Genomic DNA, 8,411 nt, shown 5'->3' on the forward strand with positions numbered 1-8,411 from the left:
CTTATCCTTTTTATTCTAATCCTAGTTCTTCCACAGTCCCCCTTATGGTATGTCTACACAGCAAAGAAAAACCCACAGCTGGCCTGTGCCAGCCTGCTTGGGGTACGGTGATGTTTTATTGCTGTGTAGACTTCTGGGACCTCCAGAGTCCTAGAGTCTGGTTCAGCCCGAGCCCAGAAGTCTACACAGCAATGAAACAGCCCCACAAACCAAGCCCTGCAAGCCCAAGTTGGCTGGCATGGGCCAGCCATGGGTCTTTCTTTGCTATGTAGACATGCCCTTAGTGGTCTTGGGTGAATCACTTAGCTTCTGTCAATTTTCCCATGGGAGTAATGCAACATCTTGTTACGGTAGTGGTTTTCAAAGCACTGTATATAAAAATTATTCTTCACTAAGTGCTAAGAAAGTCATTTTTGACTGGTGTCTTTCTGCTGGTTCTGTAAAACTTTATTTGGCTTTTAATTCACTCTTTCTGTACGCTGCGTTTCCAGGAATTCAGTGCTTCTTCAGGACCTACTTCTGTTGGGAATTCTGCAACTGCAAAGGGCATTCTACAATTCCCTATGTTACATTGTGTACCAGGAGTCCTACGACTCCAGGACCCCTCGCTCTTCAAAATCCCATTCCTGTCAAATCTTATCTTTCAGTGCTGTTATGTCGAAACAGTAGAGGTAGAAATGGAAAAACACCGTATGTTACAACCCTAAATGTTATCTGTCTAATGTAGTAGTTCATTTTTATTTTTTAAAAAGTAGAGGATTCGATTAACCATTTGGAAAACTTCTGTAGGCTGACCGAAAAGGTTTCTTACTGGTTGGTGGCATAAAACAAAATGCCTAAGACACAACTCTGCAAGACAGGAGGTTTTGAAGTGCTGGACTTAATTCTTTGAGTGAAAATAAGCTCAGCATGATGAGTGAAATGTCTGGAATGATAATGAAAAACGATGGGATAAATTCCCAACAGTGCAGATGCATTCCTATGTAATCATTTCATATGACATACCCTGTATCTCAGCATCAGCTGTTCTGTCAGTTAACACATAAATTAATGTTGGCTTGGTTCACTAAGTGAAGCCACAGCAGAAAGACTATCCATTGCATCAGATAATTTTTGTGTGTTTCAAAGGCTGATTATTTTATCTTAAACATTGGGTTGTGTTTTTCATTAGTTCCTTTTGGGAAATCTTGACCGTTTGTGTGTGTGTGTGTGTGCACGCGATATTATAAATTTGAATTAAAAAAACTAGGGCTGTCAAGTGATTAGCAGTGCAATTAATCACGATTATTTTTTTTAAACAATAATAGAATACCATTTATTTAAATATTTTTGGATGTTTTTTACATTTTCAAATATATTGATTTTCAATTATAACACAGAATACAAAATGTACAGTGCTTACTTTATATTTATTTTTTATTACAAATATTTGCACTGTAAAAAACAAAAGAAATAGTATTTTTCAATTCACCTAATACAAGTACTGTAGTGCTTTATCATGAAAAGTAGAATTATGTACAAAAAACCCCTGCATTCAACCATAAAACAATGTGAAACTTTAGAGCTACAAGTCCCCACTCAGTCCTACTTCTTGTTCAGCCAATTGCTCAGACAAACAAGTTTGTTTGCATTTTCAGGAGAAAATGCTGCCCACTTCTTGTTTATAATATCATCTGAAAGTGAGAACAGGTGTTCACATGGCACTGTTGTAGCCTGTGAAAACTGGCTAGTGAAATGCCAAGTATGGAAGCAAGTACTTTTTCAGAATTGCAACAAAGTTTTCCTAATACAGCGCATCCTAATACAGAGTCACTGTATGATTAAATCCTAATTCACAACCTTTCAAAAAAAGATGGATCTATCGGTACTACTGCTAATGGCTGAGTGATACGAATGCTGTATTTATACCATAGAATATATGGCATTTGAAGAAAAGCCAGTTTGGGTGTTGAGAGGGAAAGGGCTTTGCTTATAAAAGCACACTTCTCACCTTTAGGAGTAAAAAGGAAAAAAAAAATCAACAGAAAACTGAACTGTATGTGGGGAAGAATGCCTTCCCAGCTGTCGCACACTGTGGTTGTCCCTGAAGGGAATTGTGGGGAGAAATTCTTGATGAACCACATGATATTAGCTCCTTACTTTGCCTTCGGTGAAATATTTCAGGTTGGTTTGTAGGCTCAAACTTTAAAAAGATTCCCTTTCTTAGGGCTGACATCGTGTATAAGCTGTTGTGGCAATACATTCGGAAAATGTCCTAAAAGCTTATTGCCTCATGCTGTAATCTTATCATCTAGCATAACATTCTGGCTATGGCAGCACTTGAATGGGTTACTTCTGAGGGCATTCTGCACCAAAAAATAAATTCAGAGCCCCCCCCCCCCCCAAAAAAAAATAATTATACGCACAATATTTTAAAATTCTGCAAATTTTATTTGTCAAATAAATGTGGAGGCTCCAGCATGGTATTGGGGCGCATAGGCCACTGGCTGCACAGAGGTGGGAGATCACTGTGCAGCTCTCTGTCTCCCTCCTCCTCACCCCCCACAGACATGGACTCAGCAGTGAGGCTGCACCCAGCCCTGATACAGCGCAAGGACCGGGCCTGCCCCAGAAACACCCCAGGGCCCTGCCCCTCCGTGTGGGCAGGCAGGCTCAGCAAGGCAGGATCCAAGTGTGGAGGGGCTTAGTGTGGAGGGATCCAGATGTGGGTTGAGAGGATTGTGTGTGGGGCAATCTGGATGCAGGCGGCTCAGTGCGGGATCCGGGTGCGAGGGGGATCTGGATGCACAGTGGCTTGTTGGAGGGTTCTGGGTGCAATGGTAATGAGACTCTTCAGGGGGTCCAGGTGAAGGTGGTTGGGACTCAGCAGGGGGAGTCTGCGGGGGGGATAGAGCTGGCAGGGGGGTCTGGGTGTGGGTGGCTCAGTGCTGGGGGCGTGGGGCTCAGCTGGGTGGGGCTCCAGGTGCAGCTGGCTTTGGCTCAGTGGGGTGGGAATCTGGGTGGCTCGTTGTGGTGGTCCAGGTGGAGGGGGAGTGGGGCTCATTGGTGGGGGGTTCTGAGTGCGGGGGGTGTGAGGCTTAGTGGGAGGGTCTGGGTATGAGGGGGACTGGATCTACGGGGATTGGGTGGATGGGGGAGCAGCTCCCTATACAGGGATCCCTCCCTCTGCAGCTGAGGAGCAATGGGTGCAGGAAGCAGGATGCCGGGGGAGGGGGGGAGAGGACGGGTTTGCAGAGCTTCCTGCAGCTGGGGGAGAAATCTCGGGGTGGGTCTGACCCTGCCTCAGATTTCATGCAAGGGAATAGGAAGTCCCGTCCTCCCCAGCCGAGCTGGGACTAGCAGCTGAGCCTTGCGCAGGGTAGGAGCCACCAGCCGGGTCTTCCCCAGTCCCGCCTCCTGCCCCACAGTGATTTACCTCTCTTCTGGCTGCCCTGGGGACCCAGAACATACTGCTGGGAAGGGTCACATGACCGCTCTTGTGACTTGCCTGTCAGAAAGTCATTTTTTTGTGGGGAAGCAAAGAAATCTGCAGGGGACATAAATTCTGCATGTGCGCAGTGGTGCAGAATTCTCCCAGGAGTAAATGGATTAACCACCAAAAAAGATAAGTAGTTCTTTGCTGATTCCCCAAATGCCTTCTTCCCAAAGTGGCTTCTATATGTGAGAAGCATTTAGTCAGTGTCGCCTTGTGTTGGTGGGTGTGTGCTGTATTTCAGATCAGACTTAAAACCTGGTAATTACAAATCCCATGGAACTTTTGTGAAAAGTTTAGGGGTGTTAACTTGTGTATGGTGGCTAAATTCCAGTCATGAAATGGTAAGTTAATCAGAACATAAGTGTTTGTATGGGCGCACACTAGAGGTTACCAAGCAATCTGCTAGCTAAAATTTGCTAGGTAGTAGGGAGGCTTTGTTTTAATGGCACAATGCTAGAAAAATATAGTGTAACTATATTTAAATAATGATATGAACTTGTGTTGCAGATACAGGTATGAAAGTTATCTATGGACTATTGGGTCAAATTCAGGGAAATATGGTTGACACTATTACTTTTGATAAGTATTGCAAAACTAGTAATATAAATTTATAAAAGGAACGGTGAAGATACAAGTATCAGGGGGTAGCCGTGTTAGTCTGTATCTACAAAAACAACAACGAGTCTGGTGGCACCTTAAAGACTAACAGATTTATTTGGGCATAAGCTTTCGTGAGTAAAAACCTCACTTCTTCGGATCCCAAGAACAAAATGTAGTTTCTCCATGGGAGAAGGTAGGAAACACTAGTGAAGTGAATCCATATAAAGAGAGCATGGTGAATTCTGACTTTCTCTAAGTGAAGCTTGTAAAATGAACAGCGAAGATCAGGTTGCTATAAATATTAGCAATTTTAGTGCACATAATTGTGCAAAATAAACAGATCTATTTTTTTGACATTCCAGCTTTTTTCATGAATCTGCAACCCCAAATACTGTTGGCTTTTGGGATTGTTGATGGACACATTTCTCTTACAGCCATGCAGCTGCAAAAGTTTACAATTTATTTCCTAGTTGGAACAAATGTAGCATAATAGCCTGTGTTTACAATCAGCTGCCCATGGACTCAGACTTATTTAGAGCTTCAGTGATGGCTTGCTTATTCTGTTCGGTTGTTTATTATGTGAAATGAGTTTAATATATTAGATGATTGGCATGCTGCAGAAAATCTGCATTGTGAGAACCACAAAGAGCATAGGACCTTGACTACCTTCTAGTTTTTGTTAAAGCTTTTTTTCCACAGTGTAATTGTCACTGGGAACCCTAATCTGGATAAATGAAGTTATACCTTACTCTGTGTGTTTTTACTTGAGATGATAACTTTAGTGTTTCCTAGAATATTCCGTGCTATAGGCTCAGATAAGTGAGAAGATAAAACAAACATACCTTGCTGTGGACCAGCGGCCTACTGAATTTGAGTGTCCAGCTTGAGATATCTTTTAAAGGAGCCTGATTTTCAGAAAGTGTTGAGCATCCATCCTCTGAAAATCAAGCCCTTTCAATGTATTACATGCTGGGTCATCCAAAACTGGAGGCACCCAAAATCACTAGTTATTTTTGAAATTGTAGGCCAGTATCTCTTGATTTAACTCTGAGTGCCTTTGGGTGAATTCTCAGAACAATCTAGCCATTTTCTTGCTAAGCTTAGGCAGTATTATAAGAGACAGCTTTGATAACACAAAGCTCATTTCCATTTAGCCTTAATTAGATGGAATCTTTGCATTTATTTTCCTTGATAGAAATAAAATTGTACATTGCTGCTTAACAGACTGATTGGCCTTCAGGATGAGACAAGCTTCTTACATTCAGCACTGATCAGCTGAGCCACACCATGGCCCTTGCCTTCTCTCAGACTGAAGAGTATATGGGCATGTGAGAAAATACATGTAACAACTAAAAATAGTCTCCTTCCCCTGCTCTTATTAGAGATTTGAATCCATTAGAGATTTGGGGCCAAACTCATCCCAGGAATAAGTGGACATGATACCCACTAACTTCAGTGAGTTACTCTTGTTCACTCCAGCGCTGACTTAGGTCCACGTTGCGTGGAAACATAAGGGTTTTGGTCCCAGGGACTATGTTCATCAATGATTTAGATAATGGCATAGAGAGTACACATATAAAATTTGCGGATGATACCAAACTGGCAGGGGTTGCAAATGCTTTGGAGGATAGGATTAAAATTCAAAATGATCTGGACAAACTGGAGAAATGGTCTGAAGTAAATAGGATGAAATTCAATAAGGACAAATGTGAAGTACTCCATTTAGGAAGGAACAATCAGTTGCACACACAAAATGGGAAATGACTGCCTAGGAAGGAGTATTGCGGAAAGGGAGCTGGGAGTCATAGTGGACCACGAGCTAAATATGGGTCAACAGTGTGACGCTATTGCAAAAAAAGCGAACATCATTCTGGGATGTATTAATGGGAGTGTTGTAAGCAAGACACGAGAAGTAATTCTTCCGCTCTACTCTGCGCTGATTAGGCCTCAACTGGAGTATTGTGTCCACGTTCTGGGTGCCAAATTTCAGGAAGGATGTGGACAAATTGGAGAGAGTCCAGAGAAGAGCAACAAAAATGATGAAAGGGCTAGAAAACATGACTCAGGGAAGACTGAAAAAATTGGATTTGTTTAGTCTGGGAAAGAGAAGACTGAGGGGGACATAAGTTTTCAAGTATGTAAAAGGTTGTTAAAAGCAGGAGGGAAAAAATTGTTTTTCTTAACCATTTAGGATAGGACAAGAAGCAATGGGCTTAAATTGCAGCAAGGGCGGTTTAGGTTGGACATTAGGAAAAACTTCCTAACTGTCAGAGTCATTAAGCACTGGAATAAATTGCCTATGGTGGTTGTGGAATTTCCATCATTGGAGATATTTAAGAGCAGATTGGACAAACACCTATCAGGGATGGTCTAGATAATACTTAGTCCTGCCATGAGTGCAGGGGACTGGACTAGATGACCTCTCAAGGTCCCTTCCAGTCTTATGATTCTGTGATTTTATGTTATACTCTTTGCTGTGATGAGTGATTCAAAAGCAAAACAACTTTGTCATTGATGAGTTATTCTTTTATTGTTTTCCATAATAAACTGTTTTCTTTTTCATTCATAGTGATACACGGTTCTCCTAAAAATGGATCAGTGCTTTATTCTGTTTGATGATGCTATTGAACACCAGTAACAACACTCAGATTTGATGCTGGATGCGGCAAGACCTTGGGGGAAAAAGCAAGACCTTGGGGGGTGGAAAATGTCTTGAAGATTGTGTTGTGAAACAATATTTTTTTTATATATCCAACCTTAATCATGTTATTGGTATCTTTTTTTTTTTTTTTATCCTCTTGGTAATTATGTCCTCATGCTTATAATGTGGGTTTATTATCCTTTCTGTATCCTTTTATACAAAAACTAGTACACCACGCTGTTTGTTCTAGTCATTGTGAGTGGGTTTAATATGATGTATCACATTTCAGCTAGGTTATTCTTGACAATTTTGTGATAAATACTAAAAAAATCTTGTGCACAGTTTACAGTAAATGTGTGTGATTGCACAGCATCCTAGTTTTCATTTGCTTTGTCTTAGTGGAAGCATTATATAACTTGTTAGTAGTTTATTCATAACTTTTCTCATATATAATATTAAAAAAAAGACTGACTCTGTAGGTTGTGCTTTTGTTTACTGTGGTAGCATCATCGCTGGTGGTTTGTATTTGCATAACGAAAAACAAAGGGTACAAAATGTTAATGCTACACCAGAGGTGATAGAGAAGCTGAGTTTCCTAAACCATTGTGCCTTAAATCATGTATTCACCCTGCATGCCAAATATCTTTCATGGATGCCTATGAAGACTTGTCTTCAGTTCTCAAATATTGCTTGCAAAAATTTCTGTCAAAGGCATTTTTATCCTTCAGCCAACTGAATGATGGCATGTACTGAACTTTTTATATATCATGACACTAACTTCCCTTGGAGTTTTATAATAAACTGAATGAACATGGAAAAAAAGTTGCACGTGTTATCCTTTAATTTTAAATCACCTGTACAATTTAATAACCAAAGAAATGTACAGTATTCTTTACTTTTTTTTTTTTAGGGACTCAAGTATTTATCATGGAGATGGAGCCTTTTTCTTAGGGCTTGTCTAAACACACAAGTTACACCAATTTAGCTGAAATTGGTTTTAGAACCTGATTTCAATGGGAGTTCAGCGCCCAACCTACTTAGGTGTTTTTGAACAGGGCCGGCTCCAGGCACCAGCCCACCAAGCTTGTGCTTGGGGCGGCACCTGGAGGGGGCCGGCGCAGCGCTCCGGCCCCCAGGGAGAGCGGGGCCACGGCTGGGCTCGCCGCCCTCCCCCTGGCGCTCTGGCCGCCCTCCCCCCCGCCGCCCTCTCGCCACCCTGCCCCCTGCGCTCTGGCTGCCGGGGGGAGAGCGGAGCCCCCGCTGGGGCTCACCGCCCTCCTCCCAGGGCTCCGGCCCTCCTCCCCCCGGCCGCCGGGGGGAGAGCGGAGCCCCCACCGGGGCTCACCGCCCTCCTTCCAGGGCTCCGGCCCCCCTATCCCCCCACGGGGGTGTGTGTGTGTCGGCCGGCGGCTTTTTTGCCTGGGGCAGCAAAAAAGCCAGAGCCGGCCCTGTTTTTGAAAATCCAGCTTATCTGCACCTTTACAGGCCTAAATACCTTTGAAAATCTGCCCCCAGACCTTATGAACAAGTGAGTGTTGTGATTTCGTTTGTGTTTATCGAATGTATGGTCTTCACTTGCACTTCTTGTAATCCTGTGTGCACACACAGGAGCGTGTGTAGTAAATGTGGCATGTAGACCATTTAATACAGGGAAGTGTTCTGTGCTTACCTGGGACATCTCTCGGGAAATTGATT

At 42.8% G+C, this 8,411-nt stretch overlaps 1 protein-coding gene across 1 annotated transcript in view; it reads left to right on the forward strand.

Annotated features, from left to right (window-relative positions):
• Positions 1 to 7,538, forward strand: part of LOC128824656 (septin-2) — a 61,450-nt gene extending 53,912 nt beyond the window's left edge. The window contains exon 13 of the mRNA XM_054006419.1: positions 6,645 to 7,538. The gene's annotated coding sequence lies outside the window, so the exon portion shown is untranslated. The remainder of the gene's footprint in view (positions 1 to 6,644) is intronic.
• Positions 7,539 to 8,411: the final 873 nt, after the last annotated feature.

This window comes from Malaclemys terrapin, chromosome 16, assembly GCF_027887155.1.
Source record: "Malaclemys terrapin pileata isolate rMalTer1 chromosome 16, rMalTer1.hap1, whole genome shotgun sequence".
In the NCBI taxonomy this organism is placed as follows: Eukaryota; Metazoa; Chordata; order Testudines; family Emydidae; genus Malaclemys; species Malaclemys terrapin.